Raw genomic sequence first — 19308 nt, 5'->3', positions numbered from 1 at the left:
ATGAGTTTAAACAAATTAGCAACTGAAACAATCATCTTAATATATACAAGTGAACGTGACTAACATATCTGAAATGGGGAAAGGGTCGCAATTCGGTTGCTTCAGCTAAATAGAACTAAGTGGAAGGGTGGATTTTATCACCGAAGAAACAGTTATTTTAGCCAACTTTCACATGAAAATTTTAGTTGAGAAGAGAGTTTAACCAATATTTGTGCTCATTTGAAGGGTTGTTACTACCCAGATAACACAAAATCGTAATAGAAAGTACACATTAAATCGTTTTCATGTCAATTTCACATTGGAATTGTATAATGATTAGAGTATGTCAAACCGAAGTGAACAATCAGTTGTTTTGCAGTCGTGCGTGTCTTCATATACAATTCATGACTGTGAATTATAAAGCAGTATAGACGATTGCAATATTTGATTATATCTTAATCATATATTCAGGAGTATTTAGTTGCGTGTTATAAAAACTACGCAAAATAGAATTGCAAATAGTTGTCAAAATTTTCGCACGTATATTGCCTCCACTTTGGTACATATATGTTCTTATATGGCGTGAAATATAACTTTTTCGTTCAGATATGATTTCGTATAACTCAGTTGTAATCGAGATATACAAACCAAATGGTTTACTGGGTATTAAGTATTTGTTAATTTGGTTGCAAATTATAAACTAATTTCGACGTGTAAATACTGTTGGTTTCCGTCTTTCAGATTTCAGTCTTTTGGTTTGGTTTTTTCACCTTTTGTCCTTAATTTTCCTTTTTTTTCTAATTGTGTGCTTCCTCTGTCGCCTTTTGCAGTCGCCTTCTTGCCGTTCTTTATTGATTTTTTTTTAACACCTGGTTTTCTGGCATCTTTACATCGTAATTTTGTCTCATTTCAGCGATTTGTACTCACTTTTTATCGTCTTTTGTGGTATTTTCGATTTTATAATTTTTAATTTATAAATTTATAATTTTTCACCTTTTGTTATAAGGCCCTTGCAAATTACTAAGGTTTTGTCAACCAAACCCCCCCCCCCGCCCCGCCTTCAAAATTGGCTTGAAAAATGGGGGGGGGGGGGAATAATTTTTGGGATGTGAGTTAAATGGTTTTTTTATAAAATCGATTGTCTGTGAACTCTACAGCCTGAAAATCTCGAAAAATGAGTGTACGCGTTGAGTTAACGCTTCTACACACTTAAAAAAAGTGCCGAAGCCAGCAAAATTTTGTCGAGATTTGGACAGCCGAGCGTTCGGTAAAATTTTTTATGATGCCAAATGCTAGTAAAGATCCGTAAACGTCGATTTGCAAAACTGAAATTTTTACCGAACGCTCGGCTGTCCAAATCTCGGCAAATTTTGCTGTGTTTTTTAAGTGTGTAGCACGAAACCGAAACAATGGAATTTCCGAAAATCGGCCAAAAAATATTTCTTTCCTTTTTGTTTATTTTTCGTAGATTTTGGCATGGAAAATCTATACCTATAAAGAAGGATTTCTGTATGTCTGTCTGTCTGTCTGTCTGTCTGTCTGTCTGTCCGTATGTTCCTTATAGAATCGAAAACTACTGAACCAATCGGCATGAAAATATGCATGTAGAGGTTTTTTGGGGCCAGGAAAGGTTTTAGTGATGGTTAGAAACCCCTCCCCACACTAAGAGAGGGGGCTCCCATACAAATGAAACACAAATTTCTGCATAACTCGACAACTAATCAAGCAAATAGAACAAAATTTGGCGTGTGGGTGTTTTCGGTGATAAGAATTTATTCTATGGTAAATTGAGACCCCTCCCCTCTTTATAAGGGGAATTATAACTCCTCTCCTCTTTAAAAGGGGGGGCTTCCATTCAAATTTCCTCATAACTCGAGAACTAATCAAGCAAATGGAACCAAATTTGGCATGTGAAGGTTTTCGAGGGCAAGAATATTTTCTATAGTAAATTAGGACCCCTCCCCACTTTAAGAAGGGGGGCTCCTGTACCAAAGAAACACAATTTTCTTCGTAACTTGAGAAGTAATTAAGCAAATGGAACCAAATTTGGCATGTGGGTGTTTTTGAAGACAAAAATTTTTTCAATGATGAATTGGGACCCCTCCCCGTTTTAGGAGGGGGGGATCCTATACACATGAAATACAAATTTCCTCATAACTGAAGAACTAATCAAGCAAATGGAACAAAATTTGGCATGTGAAAGTTTTCGAGGGCAAGAATATTTTCTATGGTGAATAAGGACCCCTCCCCACTTTAAGGGGGGGGCTCCTATACAAACGAAATACAAATTTCCTCATAACTCGAGAACTAATCAAGCAAATGGAACCAAATTTGACACGTGGGTGTTTTTGGAGACAAAAATATTTTCTATGATGAACTGGGACCCCTCCTCACTTTAGGAGGGGGGGCCCTATACAAATGAAATACAAATTTCCTCATAACTCGAGAGCTAATCAAGCAAATGAAACCAAATTTGGCATGTGAAAGTTTTCGAGGGCAAGAATATTTTCTATGGTGAATTAGGACCCCTCCCAACTTTAAGAGGGGGGGGCTCCTATACAAATTAAATACAAATTTCCTCATAACTCGAGAACTAATCAAGCGAATGGAACCAAATTTGGCACGTGGATGTTTTTGGAGACAAAATTTTTTTCTATGATGAATTGGGACCCCTACCCACTTTAGGAGGGGGGGGCTCCTATACAAATGAAATTCAAATTTCCTCATAACTCGAGAACTAATCAAGCAAATAGAACCAAATTTGGCATGTGGAGGTTTTTGGAGGCAAAAATATTTTCTATGGTGAATTAGGACCCCTCCCAACTTTAAGAGGGGGTGCTTCTACACAAATGAAATTCAAATTTCCTCATAATTCGAGAACTAATCAAGCAAATGGAACCATATTTGGCATGTGGGTGTTTTTGGAAGCAACCATTTTGTCTATGATGAATTAGGACCCCTTACCTTTTTAAGAAGGGGGGCTCTCATACCAACGAAATACAAATTTCCTCATAACTCTAGAACTAATCAAGCAAATGGAACCAAATTTGTCATGTGGGTGTTTTTGTAGGCAAGAATATTTTCTATAGTATATTTTCTATGGATTTCCCCACTTTAAGAGGGGGGGGGGCTCCTATACAAATGAAAAACAAATTTCCTCATAACTCGAGAACTAATCAAGCAAATGGAACCAAATTTGACATGTAAGTGGTTTTGGACGCAAGATTTTTTTCTATGGTGAATTGAGACCCCTCTCTTCTTTAGAAAGCGAGTTATGGCCCATCTCCCCTTTAAGAGGGTGGGCTTCCATACAAATGAAATGCAAATTTCCTCTTATCTCGAGAACTAATCAATCAAATGGAACCAAATTTGGCATGTGGGAGTTTTAGATGGCAGAAATTTTTTCTATGGTGAATTACGACCCCTTCCCCTTTTAAGAGGGGAGCTCCCATACAAATGAAATTCAAATTTCCTTTTAACTTGAGAACTAATCAAGCAAATGGAACCAAATTTGGCATGTGGGAGATTTTGGAGTCTTGAATTTATTTTACGATAGTTAGAGACTTCTCACCGCTGTGGTAGGGGGATATGGACTCTCATACAAATAAAACAGAAACTTTTGCGAAACTCAAAAACTAATCGAACTCGAGAAATTCGAGACTCTTCCATAAAACATTAGTCAATACAAGACCACAAAAACTATCTATAGTAACACTAGATCATTCAAGACGAGACGGTCGCGAGTGTTGCCGGTGACCCGCCGTCGGAAGCGCCGCCCACTGGGGGGCTTGCAAAACTCGAGATTGTGACAAAGATCATCCGAGATTCATGATTTATGTACAACACAGGTTAATTTGTGGCAATACGAAGTTTGTCGGGTCAGCTAGTAGTATGTATATTAAAAGCAAGAATAGATTTGGTTTTCTCATTTAAACTTTAAGTAAAAATGCTTAACACCCTTTTTTACTCGAATAAAAAAATCTCCTTGTTTTTGGAATCCGTGAAAACTTGGAATCCGTCAAGTTTCCGCTGAGATATAGCAGCGACATTTTTTGTACAGACAGAAGGTTAACTAACAGATGCGATTACAATGAAAATAGGTAAAAAATTACTATCATTACAACTGGTACGATGAACCAGAATAAATGTAACCAATTCAGTAAGAAAAGAATCGCTAACTTTAAAATGTCAATGTCACATTTATAAATGAATAAAATAAAAATGTCAATCCTCTTTTCAAGAATAATTTCGTTAAAATACACAATAATATAATATTCTGGTACTTGTGTGCTCATACGCGACATCAGTTTTGATAGGATTTTAGTGACTGATCGAGAAAATTGGCCGAAGAGAAGCAGTTGTGCATTTCTTCATTACGGTTTACTTTCAGAACATCAACTTCGTCTAGATTCGTTAGGAAAAATAATCAGGGCGGGATGGCTTGGTTTCTTTTTTCCGAAGCCGAACCAACGGAATCGTAGGTGTATAAATTCGTCGTTTAGGGCAAGGGAGACAAAACTAGGGAAAGTGTATCAGTTATGGCGATAGCACCAGCTATTGCTATAGTGTAACAAAAAGTGAAAATATAAGGAAATGAAACATTTTCGGGTGGTTAAATGTAATAAGATATGAAAAGTAATAGCACATTCATTACTCAAAATAATAGTAATTAATAGTTATGAGCGATTTCATAAATAGTTACTGTCGGCAGTCGTCATCTGTAGTGCTTCCAGCTAATTTTTCTAGTTTGTGCTGTCTGAAATTGAATTCTCACTTCAGGTTCGTAGAATCTATTATCACTATTAAACAGCGATAATAAATTTAATTTTTAGTATGGGAACAGTATCCAAACAGTGCAACGAAGGTAAGGCAGAACACTATTCAGAGAAAGCGATTACAAAATGCATCGCACGGATTAGAGGAGAAAATGGGAAAAGCAAATTATCGGTGTACGCAGCTTGCAAGTTGTACAACGTTCCGATGTCCACGGCGCGGTATCGCTTGAGCGATCAGTGGAAGAATAAGAGTGTTCGGGGATCACGATCGGTACTGACCAGAGAAGAAGAAGTAAAAATAGCCGACTTGCTGACTGGGATGCAAGAGCGCAGATTTCCGGTCTCACGTGAGACACTGATTTTTAAAGTGGCTGATTTTCTAAGATCAAACCCGCGAGACACCCCATTTAAAAATAACCGCCCTGGTAAGTGAAAATTATTCTTCAACTACAAAAATATCATGATTTTGACGCTTGTAGGACGAAAATGGTTCGCGTCGTTCATGCGTCGGAATCGGGGTTTTTCCCTCCGTACACCGGAGTAGTGTTCGACATCGGAACGAAAATTGAAGTCCGGGTTCCGGTCCGGTCCGGTCCGGTAAAAAATCGGAACGAATTTTTTAGGTCCGATTTCGTTCCGGTCCGATTTAGCTCTGTTCCGGTTCCGGTCCGATTCCGGTCCGGAAGTCCGAAATTGTCCGGATGCAAAATTGACCAATTTTTAAAAAATAGGTAAATGTCAAAGGCAAAGCTTTGAATGTGTAAAACCTTCTGTAACTTCTAAACGCTAACCGGTCTGAAACGGATCATTTTAAAAAAAATGAAAATGCGACACCATTAACTGGTGCTTGGTTAACTTACCCATCATGCAATGGTACACTTTCAGACATGAAAGTCAGCTTTTGATTAAAAAATTGTCTTTCAACCGCCAGTGTATGTTATTTTTAATGAAAATTAATTTAAATTCGCAATTTTTTATTTTCTCAGGAAACTTCAAATCAAATCTTCCAGTTTTCTCGGACATCACTTGCTTCAAAAGTTTATAACTTTTGAACAATTTGTTTTATGAAACGGCAAAAAAATTCTCAGCCACTTAGCAAAAATAGGAAAAAATATTTCTCACGGTGGTGGAAAACTCCTGTAGAAAACTAAAATCACTGCAGTGAAATTGTTGACACTAACAGACAGATGAATTATCGAATAAGAAAAAAATACAATGGACTCTTGGAAAAGTTAACTCTCTGAAAAGTTAATTGTTCAGAAAAGTTAAGCGAATATTAGATCCCATGCAACCCATTTTAGACTCTTCCATAAAACATAACAGACAATAACAAGACCACCAAAAACTTTCCGCAGCCTCCCGCAGAAATCAGCTCTGTCTAGGTTAATTTGTTTTCCTAGGTCTACTGACCTCTATTACTTTCCTTCAGTTGGGTCCGAACGAGCGACAACGAGTAAGGAGAGGATCACCCCGAGGATCGAAATGGTAATTTTCATGAAAAGGTTTTCCGTGAAATGGGACATTCCGCGTAAGGTTTTTCGCGAAATGGTATTCAGCGAAATGTTATACAATCACGGCGAATATTTAAGTGCTATTCGCTTTATTTTATCAGGGGGATTGTTTTCTACTTTATTGTGAGGAAAAAATGAAAATTTGTAAATTAAACTACCCATGCTCTCATAGTGATGTAACTGCCAATATTAGTTATCTTAGGTTGCGCTCCTCAGAAACTTGCTAAACTCGAGATTGTGACAGATTCACGATTTATGTACAACACATTTTAATTTGTGGCATTACGAAGTTTGCCAGGTCAGCTAGTAGTATAACACTCTGCGCTGGGCCCTTTTGTGATGTCAACAAAGTGTCAGGGAGACCTCAAATATCAGTTCTGCCTGACAAGATAGGCAATGTCGCCCGCTTAAACACAGGTAGAGTCCCAAGCATAGCCGTCACGCCTATGCCCGCAGACTCCATGAACTGACTCTAAGATCTCTCTGCCAAAGGCCGGAATGCCATATTTTAAATATAATGATGATGATAATGATCATGACGATGATGATGATAATGATGATGATGAGAAGAAAAATGATAGATCGAATTTGTAAACGTGCTTTGGACTTTTTGTACTACTTGAGTTTGACTAATCTCATGTTTTTATTCTTGATCTTGAAATGCGGTCATACTTGAGTTGTAAAATTTAGTATAGTGAAGTGGAGGATTCGTCAGCCTCGCTTGACACCGGTCATCAACCGCGTGCCCGCTTTCTATTTTCTAACACAAACAACGACAAATGAACTAATAGGAGAGACAAATTTCGGAGCATTGGCGGTTATCAACTTATCAGGGCAAATTGAATCTTTCATTCCCCCAGCATTTATGCACTGTCCCAAGATACAAAGTAAATTGAGCGCAGTACAACCCGGACGTTTGCGGTAATCGACATAAGTTTTAGAGCTTATAAAGCTTTATAGAGACGCACCCGCCTTCCAACCCTCGAGACAAAAGAGCTAGTGCAGTAAAGCTGTGGGCTTAAGGGGGCATAGTACTTTTTGAACTTAAAAAATCGAAATTTTTTTTATTGATTATTTCGAAAGATTAACATTTTGACCATTTGTGTTTCAAGTCATTTCAATGAATTCCAAAAATTGACAAAGTTCCAGCTATTTGTACCGCGCATGTCTGGAGCGATTACACGGCGAATAAAAAGTTCAACGTCGTTTTTCTCGAAACCAGGTTTTGAAAGTCGGTACCATAAATATCTCAAGAACGGCTCAAGCAATTCTCATGATTCTTTTTCTGTTTTAAAGCCAACAAAATTATCTAGTGTTTGACCCATCCTTTTTTTGATATTACTATTTTTGTATTTTTTAGAAATATTTAAAGTCAATTTTTTCGACTAAAAACCTTACTTTTATGTTTGAATGTCCGCCATTTTGTTATGCGTTCGAATTTTAAAAAAAAGGATGGGTCAAACACGAGATAATTTAATATACTTTCATGTCGTTTCGGAATTTTTCAATTCGGATAAGACCCCCAGCGCCAATCCATGGTACCGCAAATCATGTTTTTTTCGAACGATCATGTTCAAGGAGCCGTAGGGGAGAGGGGAAGAGATTCACATATGCAAACAAAATTGTAAATATTAGTATAAAGTGCAATGTTTGGAATGCAAAAAACCCGAATCGATTCGCTTTTCGCATTATCGAGAAAAAAATATTTGAAATTAGGCAAAAAATATGGTGTAAAAAGTACTATGCCCCCTTAAACGTCTCTCTAAGACTCAACCCCTCCCTATCGACAAACCCCGCGGCCGGTCATCAGAGCACAGTTCAGCCACGGGGCCAGTGCAAAAATCCTACTGACTATCTAGCTGCACCGCCCAGCCGAGATTCGAACACACGACACGAATTGACCTAATTTTCCCATCTGCTACCTAAGCACTTCTATTATTATACCCGTAGTCATTGTAGAGTGGTCCTTCGGCATCCAACAGGAACTGGTATCCCGCTTACATCCCCTTACTATCCCTAAGCCCCCGATCGACCCAACCAATCCGACATTTTTCGGAGATATTTGTGACAGCTTTGATAAATAGGGTTGAATCCCAGAAACATTCATCTAGTAATTATCATAGATCCCCATACTGGCATATTCTTAAACGGAATAAAAGCACTTTCTGAACAACGCAACAACTACATTTGGTAAATTTTTACCCCGAGTCCCACTTGAAGTCACAAAAGTATTTTGACATATACCCACATTCAGAAGAAAACGTGACCGCTGCTCATTTACTGATTAGTTAAAAAGCCCTACACCACGACAAGGTTCAGTTTTATCGTAGGGAAGCATTATTTCATAAAGATCTTGCTACATATTTCTTTACGTTACAACTTCCAGATACTTAAAAATGAGTATCCTAAATTTTTCGCTTTTGTGTTTATCATTTTCAATTACTCTTAGGACTACTCAGAAAAGGTAATATTTCGAAAAAGCTAATCGACCCATTCACCAACCGGTTAACTTTTCCGAGAGTCCACTATATTTCAAAATTTCTTAAGACTTAGAACATGGGCTTTCCAACATTTCCTTAGAATTTTGCACCGTCATAGAAAATGATGTAGAAAGCTTGTTTTCATAAAAAAATTGTTCTGCAATCCTTGGTTTTAAAACTATAAACTTTCGAAATGAGCTGTGTTAAAAAAAATCGAAAAATTTCTAGTGGAGTTTTCTGGGAAAATAGGACAACATATTGTTTTCATTAACAAGTTAACATCCTACGCTCATAAGCAAAATTTCATGAAAATCTGAGACTCTTCGGCCCAAACCTATTTTGATAATTTTGAAAAATCCGATGAAACTATTGAGTTATCTTTCATATTGGACCATAAGCGTGAATATCGGTTACCTATGGCATTACCGAGAAGATGAAGTGCTATAATTACATAACTTTTAAAATTAGTTCTTTGAAATTAAATTTTGAGGGATCATAAGGCACGAACCGATGCTGCAAACGTTCGGTTTTAAGACCCACAGATATTTGCTAATTTTTCAAAAATAAATCGATTCGTTGAACTTGTTTTGGAGCCTTGAACAGAAAGTGTATTATTGCTAGCGAAATTATTGTCTTTCCTCAATACTGAGGAAGTTGAAGAAAAAATAGTTTTAAACATATAAAGCAAGTCCTAGTCATCGTTTCCACTGCGGTCAGTTTTACGATCAAAAGTGCTCCGGACTTTTCCGGACTTTCAACGGAAGACCTGGTCCGGTCCGGTTCCGGAACGCTTCGTTCCGGTTCCGGTCCGATAAAAAATCGGACTCAAAAATTTCGTTCCGATCGGACTTCGGACCGGGTATCGGACCGGACTTTCCGGACTTTACCCGGTCCGATGTCGATCACTACACCGGAGGCTATCTCCTCAGCCAGTGCACGAGTAAGTGAGAATGACATTCGCGGATGGTTTCGTACTATTCACGATTGGCTTGAGAAGAACGACTTGCTCGATCTCTTGGATCACCATGAAAGAATTTATAATGGCGACGAGACATCGTTTTACTTACACCCCAAGTCCAAAGAAGTCATTGCTAGGACTGGTTCTCGCAACGTGTACGAAGTAGAGCAAGCACCGGGAAAGCAGAACGTTACGGTGATGTTTTCGTTTAACGCTGCTGGAGCAGTGGTTAATACACACGTGATCCTGCCAGGACAGCAAATTCGGAAGGAAGTAGTTGCAGGATTCCCCAGCGACTGGGGTCTAGGACAAAGCGAAAGAGGTTGGATGGATGAAAATAATTTTCGGGAATACATCCAAACGATTTTTTAACCATACCTGGTTAGACAGAATGTGCAATTTCCCGTTATTTTTTTCGTTGACGGTCGCGCTTCCCACAAATCGGTTGAAGTAGCAGACCTTTGCCAGTCGCTGGGAATAATACTTATTTCACTTTACCCGAACACAACTCACATAACCCAACCAGCTGACGTGGCTGTTTTAAGCCACTTAAGGACGAGTGGAGACGCGCGGTGCTGCAGTGGCGATCTGAGCACCACGGAGAAATATTAACTTTATCACATTTTGGCAAAGTATTGGCTAAAACTGTTGGGCAAGGTGGGTATTTTTCCAAATTAACCTTCAGGTTTGCCCAAAATTTTATCTTAAGTTTTGTCTACATGAATAGTTCATAGGCCTATAAATGAAAAGAATGCTTAAAAAATCTTCTTAGAGATCTTATTTCCAATTAACATGTCAAAAAGAATATATTTTTCTGAAAATTACTTGCTTTAAATATTTATAACTTTTGAAACGACCATCATAGAACAAAAGTTTTATTGTGAAAAACAAATTTCCTCAGAAGTCCAGAAATGCCGTCTTTAGTTTCCTGGAAAAAGAAAACCGAGTTTTATAATTATCGTTGTCATTTATAAGTTCACAAACTATGCCCGTATACAAAACTTAATAAAATCATGAGGTTTTTCGATCAGAGTTGTAAAATAATTTTAAAAATACCCAGGTATTAAGCCCAGTAGCATAAAAAATGGATTTCGCGTCTGTGGATTATGTCCATTCAATTCAGACAATGTGGATTATTAATAACGCATTAATAACGTGGATTAATCCAAATGCCTTGCTACGAAACGTAAATTATCTCAAGATCGTGCAGAAGTCGATTCTCCCATTGCTGAAACCCGTGATCCAGTGATTTTGACGCCAGAAGCGGAGTCTCCCGTTGCGGCGTGCCCTGAATCTCCTCAACTGCAACTGCCATCTGTTTCAATTCGAACGCCACATGAATATGTGCCGATTCAAATTGAAAAAATCGTACAGGCTGTGGATATGATTGGTACGCAAACTATGAGAAGGATTGAAGGCGATGTCTACTCGCTTTCGAAAGAAGAGCGATATTAGGGTAAGGAACGAGTTAAGCAGTGTTACCTATTTTAATCAGTTGAACATAAATGATCCGAAAATGCACTTTTCTATTCATATTTTCAAAATCTTTTGATAGGATCATCTTCACAAATCACTTAACCATACATTTGATTCACACAAACACAATTTACTGGGTTTCCGACAAGAAATATGATGAATTAAAAATTGTTGTCCAAAAACGTACATTTTTCAGCTGCTCTTCAGCAATCGCCACCTCGCTACTAACGAATTCATCAAATTTTCAGCACTGATTACAACCACTCTGAAAGTCAAGCACTCAATTGTCACATACCATATTATTCAGTCTCTTTTTTTCTATTATCTAAGGCTTTGTCACTAGCCGAAAGTTTTATTATTTTCTAACAAAACTGAAAACAAATTCTGAATTGATGGAACCTGTTCACCAGTAGCAGCAGCTGCAGCACAACTGATGAACTATCGTGTTGCCAAGATACTGTTTCGGTTCTGGAAATAAGAATTTTAAGTTTGAAATTAACTGAAACCTCCTATGGTGAAAACGTGGTTCAATACTTTTAAGAGAAATGTATGTTCATAATTAATTTTTCTTTATTAAAAACAACACAAAAGACAGCTTTTTCAATAATTTTCGAAGATTTTCTCAGTGATTTAATGAAGCAACGATGTGTTTCAATGTTATTTGCTTTGACAACACTGTTCTAAAGTTAGATCGTGTGCACTTCTATGTTTGCCTCTTTTGTTCTCCCACCATCCTTATGAACAGCGAGTGAGACGTCAAACTCGCAGTTTCCCATAAGAACACCAGAGAATAAAAGAGACGACGAATACCGTTTGCCGAACGGTGCGGTGAGTGTATGCCCCGATAAACAATTTAGACAGATAGCATTTTACGCATATGCCGATACGCTATGCCGATTACGCATCAGATGCCGATTAGTAGGTCGCGGATAGGAACGCGAACTTACTGAATAGGGGGAAAAGTTCGAGGGATTTTTTAACGGGACGTAAAAAAATTCAGATTTCAGGATTGCTGAAAACAGCACCCTGCGGGTGAAAATGAGTTCGGTGTGTTCAAAATTAGTTCCACCGCTCCAACTTTTAAAGCGAAAAATCAAAAGTTTAGCTCAACAATAGTGTCTTCTAATGGTAACAGCTTGAAGAACTAAAGATAGCAAGAAGATTGGTATGCTGATATCCCCCACTTAGTCAACCCATCGCTTGTAATAAGGTAAAACAATCAGTGACCCGCTTAGACTGCTTAAAACTAGTTCTTTACCCTATATTATTCGATTCTTTTTCCGGGAATTTGTTAAACCTTATGTGAGCGTGAACAACAACGGTGAGGTGGAGTTGAATCGAGAAAATTGTATAAACTGGGAACTCATATCGCCCACCACTGTGACACTGTACGAAAACCCGGCAACGACGGATAAGAGCACTTTTATTTCTTCGGTTGCTGAAGTACACGGCTTCTTCAGGATAATTCAATTATTTTGGATCTTATTGATTATGCGAATGATCAATGCCCTACTGATTCGGGTAATTTCCCACACACTGACGCACCTTCAACTGTAGATGATCCTACGGCTGCAAATAAATACGGTAAGATGATTACATAAGCTTTTATTTCTTTTTAAACAAAATTACATTTTCAATGGGAATCAAGATGCATCGGATAATGAAGATCTGCTGTCAACGCATAGCGAAACCTGCAGCACTACCCATCTGGATGCACAAATAAGCGTGCCATTAGCAAACGCACCAGTTTTACAGTGTACGTGTAACTATAGCTTTCATTAAAGTTCCAATTATAGATCACTAGCTGACCCGACAAACTTCGTATTGCCACAAATTAACCTTTATTGTACATAAATCATGAATCTCGGATGATCTTTGTCACAATCTCGAGTTTTGCAAGCCCCCCAGTGGGCGGCGCTTCCGACGGCGGGTCACCGGCAACACACGCGACCGTCTCGTCCTGAATGATCTAGTGTTACTATAGATAGTTTTTGTGGTCTTGTATTGACTAATGTTTTATGGAAGAGTCTCGAATTTCTCGAGTTCGATTAGTTTTTGAGTTTCGCAAAAATTTCTGTTTTATTTGTATGAGAGTCCATATCCCCCTACCACAGTGGTGAGAGGTCTCTAACTATCGTAATATAAATTCAAGACTCCAAAATCTCCCACATGTCAAATTTGGTTCCATTTGCTTGATTAGTTCTCAAGTTATAAGGAAATTTGAATTTCATTTATATGGGAGCTCCCCTCTTGAAAGGGAAAGGGGTCGTAATTCACCATAGAAAAAATTTCTGCCATCTAAAACTCCCACATGCCAAATTTGGTTCCATTTGATTGATTAGCTCTCGAGATAAGAGGAAATTTGTATTTCATTTGTATGGAAGCCCACCCGCTTAAAGGGGAGATGGGCCATAACTCGCTTTCTAAAGAAAAGAGGGGTCTCAATTCACCATAGAAAAAAATCTTGCGTCCAAAATCACTTACATGTCAAATTTGGTTCCATTTGCTTGATTAGTTCTCGAGTTATGAGGAAATATATTTTTCATTTGTATAGGAGCCCCCCCCCCCTCTTAAAGTGGGGAAATCCATAGAAAATATACCATAGAAAATATTCTTGCCTACAAAAACACCCACGTGCCAAATTTGGTTCCATTTGCTTGATTAGTTCTCGAGTTATGATGAAATTTGTATTTCATTTGTATAGGAGCCCCCCCTTTTAAAGTTGGGAGGGGTCCTAATTCACAATAGAAAATATTCTTGTCCTCGAAAACTTTCACATGCCAAATTTGGTTTCATTTGCTTGATTAGCTCTCGAGTTATGAGGAAAATTGTATTTCATTTGTATAGGAGCCCCCCCTCCTAAAGTGAGAAGGAGTCCCAGTTCATCATAGAAAAAATTTTTGTCTCCAAAAACACCCACTTGTCAAATTTGGTTCCATTTGCTTGATTAGTTCTCGAGTTATGAGGAAATTTGTATTTCGTTTGTATAGGAGCCCCCCTCTTACAGTGGGGAGGGGTTCTAATTCACTATAGAAAATATTCATGCCCTAGAAAACTTTCACATGCCAAATTTGGTTCCATTTGCTTGATTAATTCTCGAGTTATGAGGAAATTTGCATTTCATTTGTCTAGGAGCCCCCCTTCCTAAAGTAGGGAGGGGTCCCAATTCATCATAGAAAAAAACTTTGTCTACAAAAACACCCACGTGCCAAATTTTGTTCCATTTGCTTGATTAGTTCTCGAGTTATGAGGAAATTTGTATTTCGTTTGTATAGGAGCCCCTCCTCTTAAAGTGGGGAGGGGTCCTTATTTACCATAGAAAATATTCTTGCCCTCGAAAACTTTCACATGCCAAATTTTGTTCCATTTGCATGATTAGTTCTTCAGTTATGAGGAAATTTGTATTTCATGTGTATAGGATCCCCCCTCCTAAAACGGGGAGGGGTCCCAATTCATCATAGAAAAAATTTTTGTCTCCAAAAACACCCACATGCCAAATTTCGTTCCATTCGCTTAATTACTTCTCGAGTTATGAGGAAAATTGTGTTTCTTTGGTACAGGAGCCCCCCCTCTTAAAGTGGGGAGGGGTCCTAATTTACTATAGAAAATATTCTTGCCCACAAAAAACCTTCACATGCTAAATTTGGTTCCATTTGCTTGATTAGTTCTCGAGTTATGGAGAAATTTGTATGAAAGCCCCCCCTTTTAAAGAGGAGAGGAGTTATAATTCCCCTTATAAAGAGGGGAGGGGTCTCAATTTACCATAGAATAAATTCTTGTCACCGAAAACACCCACATGCCAAAATTTGTTCTATTTGCTTGATTAGTTGTCGAGTTATGAAGAAATTTGTGTTTCATTTGTATGGGAGCCCCCCCTCTTAGTGGGGGGAGGGGTTTCTAACCATCACTAAAACCTTTCCTGGCCCCAAAAAACCTCTACATGCATATTTTCATGCCAATTGGTTCAGTAGTTTTCGATTCTATAAGGAACATACGGACAGACAGACAGACAGACAGACAGACAGACAGACAGAAATCCTTCTTTATAGGTATAGATTTTCATTATAGGCAACGAAATTGTGAAGACCACTGATTTTGAACCTCGTTCTTTGAATCCGATGTCTGATAGTCAGCCATCCTCGTCCAAAGTTGCCAACAATTCATATAATGTAACTGGCGACATAGACAACAATCCGGAGGTGTTCGTGTTTGGTACTCGGCGTTTGTCACAGGTTTTAGAGCGTCCACCTACTCCACGCCGTGTTGGAAAGCATTGTAATTATTCGCAACATTACCATCCTGTGCTAACTACTAAGGAAAGACTAGAAGAAATACGGAAAAAGGAGAACGAGAAAAAGGAAATGGAGGAAAGAAAGAAACAGAGAGCACTAGAACGCGAGGCAATAAAATTGAAGCGCGAAGAAAGCAAGCAGATGAAAGCTGAAGAACGGCTACTTAAGATGATTGAAAAGAAAGAGAAAAAAGAGCAATCAAAGCTAAACGTAATTCGCAGAACTAGTTCTAAGTTTACGACTAAGTAATTTTAATTAAATCCCAATCCTCATAATATCCTAATATCTGACTAATTATATAAAATAAGATAATTTCTTGAAAAAATGAAATTCTAAATATAACTAGATCATTGAGAAATCACAAACGCTATTTCTAAGGTCACGCTAGTTTGAGGATGTCTAAATTGATTGACTTGTAACAGGTTTCATTTAAATGGTACTAATCTTTAACCCATCTTTTTAGTTCTTATTATCACTTAGAGTCATTTTGAAATTCGTCGATTGCGGTAAACAGATTTAACGGGAAAAAGTTTCGGAGTCTTAAAACCTTGATTACAAAACCAGAAAACTACAAACGCGTTGTCGCGTTCAACGGACATATTTTAAATTACATATGTGGTCGGGGGCAAGAGACAACGTTTCAATGTAAACCAAACCAAACCGTGCAACATGTCGAATTTTATGGTTTTCTATGCTCTATGTGACGGTAAATTTAATTCCACTTTCGATCGGTCGAACATATTCCACGTCAAGTGCTAGATTAAACTAAAAGAAAGGCAAGTCTACATCTTTAAGTGAATGTAATCAAGTTCAATAAACTTAATACACACCTTTAAAGAGTAATCTTCTGCTTTCGGAGGAAAAAAGTGGATTTTTTTTAGAAATTTCCGGTGTAGCCATAACTGGTACACTTTTATCGCGAATAAAAGAACACTATAGCCAAAACTGGTACATTAAAATGAGATTTTCAAATCGCGTTAAAACAATAAATTATGTCTAAACCAAGAGTTTTTTTTTAATATATAATGACTGAAAACCGTTCAAATTTCGTTACGGAAATGTAGAGACTCAAATTTCAGTATTATATCAAGTGGAAATAACTTAAATAGTGACATTTCGTGCTAACTATAGCCATGACTGGTGCATTTACCCTATGCTTCATGTGATTGGTTGAAAAACTTGACTTTCAAATCTACTTGACTGTTTAGCAATTGCATAATGGCTACAATCATCACATAAAAAAATGGCTAGACATTTTTTCTGTCCAGCGACATAATCGCGATGAAATTCCAAGCAGTGATAAAAAAGTTATTGATGATTGAAATGGTTGAAATCAGGCAACATTCAGCACGATCTCTTTAATCTTTCAATTTCTGTGGAAATCAATCAAGCAGCTCTCTCAATTCAGCTCTACGTTGTTGTTGTGGCTGTCAATCTCGTGTGTTCAGTTAAACCACGCGCAGTAAGTACGGATTACTGCCACCCACTGGCATTAGTTAATTCAATTCCAAAGAAGCACTCTTCCGAACGCATCACCCATGCAGCGTGAACAGCTGTAATTATGCTTAACCTCATTAGTCCCATTCCATTCAGTCTCTAAAATGAGTCTTTGTTTTATTGCCATGTTGCATACTATATTTATAGCGACATGCATTCATACAAGCCGAACTCATGTTCGCAGCGACAGGTGGAAGTTGAAGCAGAAAAAGTTCTCCCCCAACCACCGCACCGTGTTCTTCTCATACAAATGTTGAACATGGGAAAACGCTCACTGTTGCGGACTTTGTTTTTCTCCCCCTGCCACCCACACTTTTTGTCTAGACGACGGAGCAACAAATATTTTTCCGAATCAAATCCACGTTAATAGCGGGGAGCATCCATTTCGATGCCAGCCGAGCCGGAAACGAAACTATTTTCATACACAGAAATCCGCTCCAAAGGCAAAGTGCCAATGCGGTGAAGAAGCGAGCGGACGAAATTCGATGCCTACCCATATCGTAGCCAGTGTATAATCCTCCGAAACAGGACCTGTGCCGGTTGCGGGTGTTGTCTCCCTTCTGCAGTTCGGTTGTCTACTTTGCACTTCACTAGTTAGTAAACTGCACTTTTACACGAAACTATATTCCAACCAACACACTAACTAACTATAATCGCTAGCTTGGAACCGCCGTAAGTCTATAATTCTCATCGTACGTGAACCGACGTCACTAACCGGTAGCAAACCTCAATCAATCAAAACATGCACACATATGTGAGCTGCAAAAAAACACTCAACAACCTGTCCCGAAACACGCGATCACCTGCGATACGATGCGGATTGAAGCAAAAAAATCACTCGATCGTTCTTAACTTCGTTTCATTTCATGCCTCAACAATAGAAAACAACACGATCAATCGAAATTCAATTTGTCCAGCCACCAAACGACCGACCCGATCATCGGCTGTTCATTCTTCTATTATCATTAGCTTATTATGTTTTTTTTCCCACAACACAGTTCGAAATTCATTCAACCAATTTCAAATCGAATCAATAACCGAAACAACTTGCCCGCTAACAACGCTAGAGCGGGCACCTCCCGGAATTACGACTCAATCGGACAAAGTTCTAACTACGACTGCAGCGGCCCGTTCCTCGTTCGTTTCGTTTGTCGTCTTGCTGTCTGTTGCTGCTGTTGCTGCTGCTGTCTAACTGACTCGCACTGTGCTGTGTGTTGTTGTTGTTCCGTGGGTAGCAGTCAGCCAGCACTCCGTTTCAGGTTTCCCAACCCAGCCGAGCCGGTGAAGTTAATGTATGTATGCACAGTTCAGGCCGCAAATAATAGTGACGAATGGGTCTACTAGTAGGGCTGGGCGCAGCCCTTTTCTCGGTGTGGCTTCGGAAAACCTCGGTTTCGGGATGGGTAGATTCCGCACCGACAGCAGCGACAGGGTGGATTTACTCCAGCTCCTGGCTCCTGGTGGTGATTGAAGGGGTACGGAACGGTACCTCTATCTCGCTTGCGGCTTTTGCTTGATGCTACCATTTTTTTCGATCACTATTATTTTCAGCATTATTATTGGTATTGTTGCTGTGAAGAGGCTCGGTTTGTGTGTTGAGCCTACTTAGCGAGCACGCATATCAGTACGGTCGATATGACTGCTGACAGGATTGACAACCATGGTGAGATGTTCGCTATGATTGAATTGTTATGAATCTAGGAGGCCACTTTTGCTACGAAATGATTTATTCAGTGTTTTATAGGTTGAAAATTTTCGTTGTTGTTTGTAAGCAACAGGATATCAGAATGTCAAATGAAAATTTTGCGCAATTTTTCTGCGGCTTACAAAAGAACACTGATAGGTAATAAAGCGTTAACCAGCTGCAGACGTTTTGGAAGTCGCAGAAAATGTCGCCCGTGACCAGAAAACTTATTTCCGTCATTTGTTGATCGTCCGCAATGGCGAAAAATTCAACTTTTCCCTCGTTGCCTGTGTTATTATGGTATTAACTGGGCAAGAAAATATAATAAACCCTTCAATCGTTGTGTGGCCCTTAAAAGGACCGATTGTTTGATTATCATAACTCCAGCTTGCAATAAACTTGCACTAACGCATTTAACGTAATTCTCTGTTCGGAATACCGATAACCGCAAACCAGGCACGGCTTGTTGCAACGGACCAACCGGAAAGCCTCAGCAGCTATGCGATCAACGAAGCCGTTCGTGTATGGTCCTGAATCACGATGAAATGTCCCTCCGAGGGGCCAGCTGCAAGTGACGTGGGATGCTTCTGGTCGTTTTGTTGTCACGTGCAGCATATTTCCTGCCAATTCCGGAACTTCAGCAGCCAGATATTTCA

The 19308-nt window shown here is 38.8% G+C and overlaps 1 protein-coding gene across 2 annotated transcripts in view; it reads right to left on the bottom strand.

Annotated features, from left to right (window-relative positions):
- Positions 1-18057, bottom strand: part of LOC128739068 (proton channel OtopLc) — a 95357-nt gene extending 77300 nt beyond the window's left edge. For both annotated transcript variants that reach the window (XM_053834525.1, XM_053834526.1), the window contains exon 1: positions 17462-18057. The gene's annotated coding sequence lies outside the window, so the exon portion shown is untranslated. The remainder of the gene's footprint in view (positions 1-17461) is intronic.
- Between the last annotated feature and the right edge of the window lie 1251 nt (positions 18058-19308).

Source organism: Sabethes cyaneus, chromosome 1 (genome assembly GCF_943734655.1).
Source record: "Sabethes cyaneus chromosome 1, idSabCyanKW18_F2, whole genome shotgun sequence".
Lineage (NCBI taxonomy): Eukaryota > Metazoa > Arthropoda > Insecta > Diptera > Culicidae > Sabethes > Sabethes cyaneus.
Note: the sequence above shows the minus strand (reverse complement) of the source record. Positions and strands in the feature narration are given on the sequence as shown.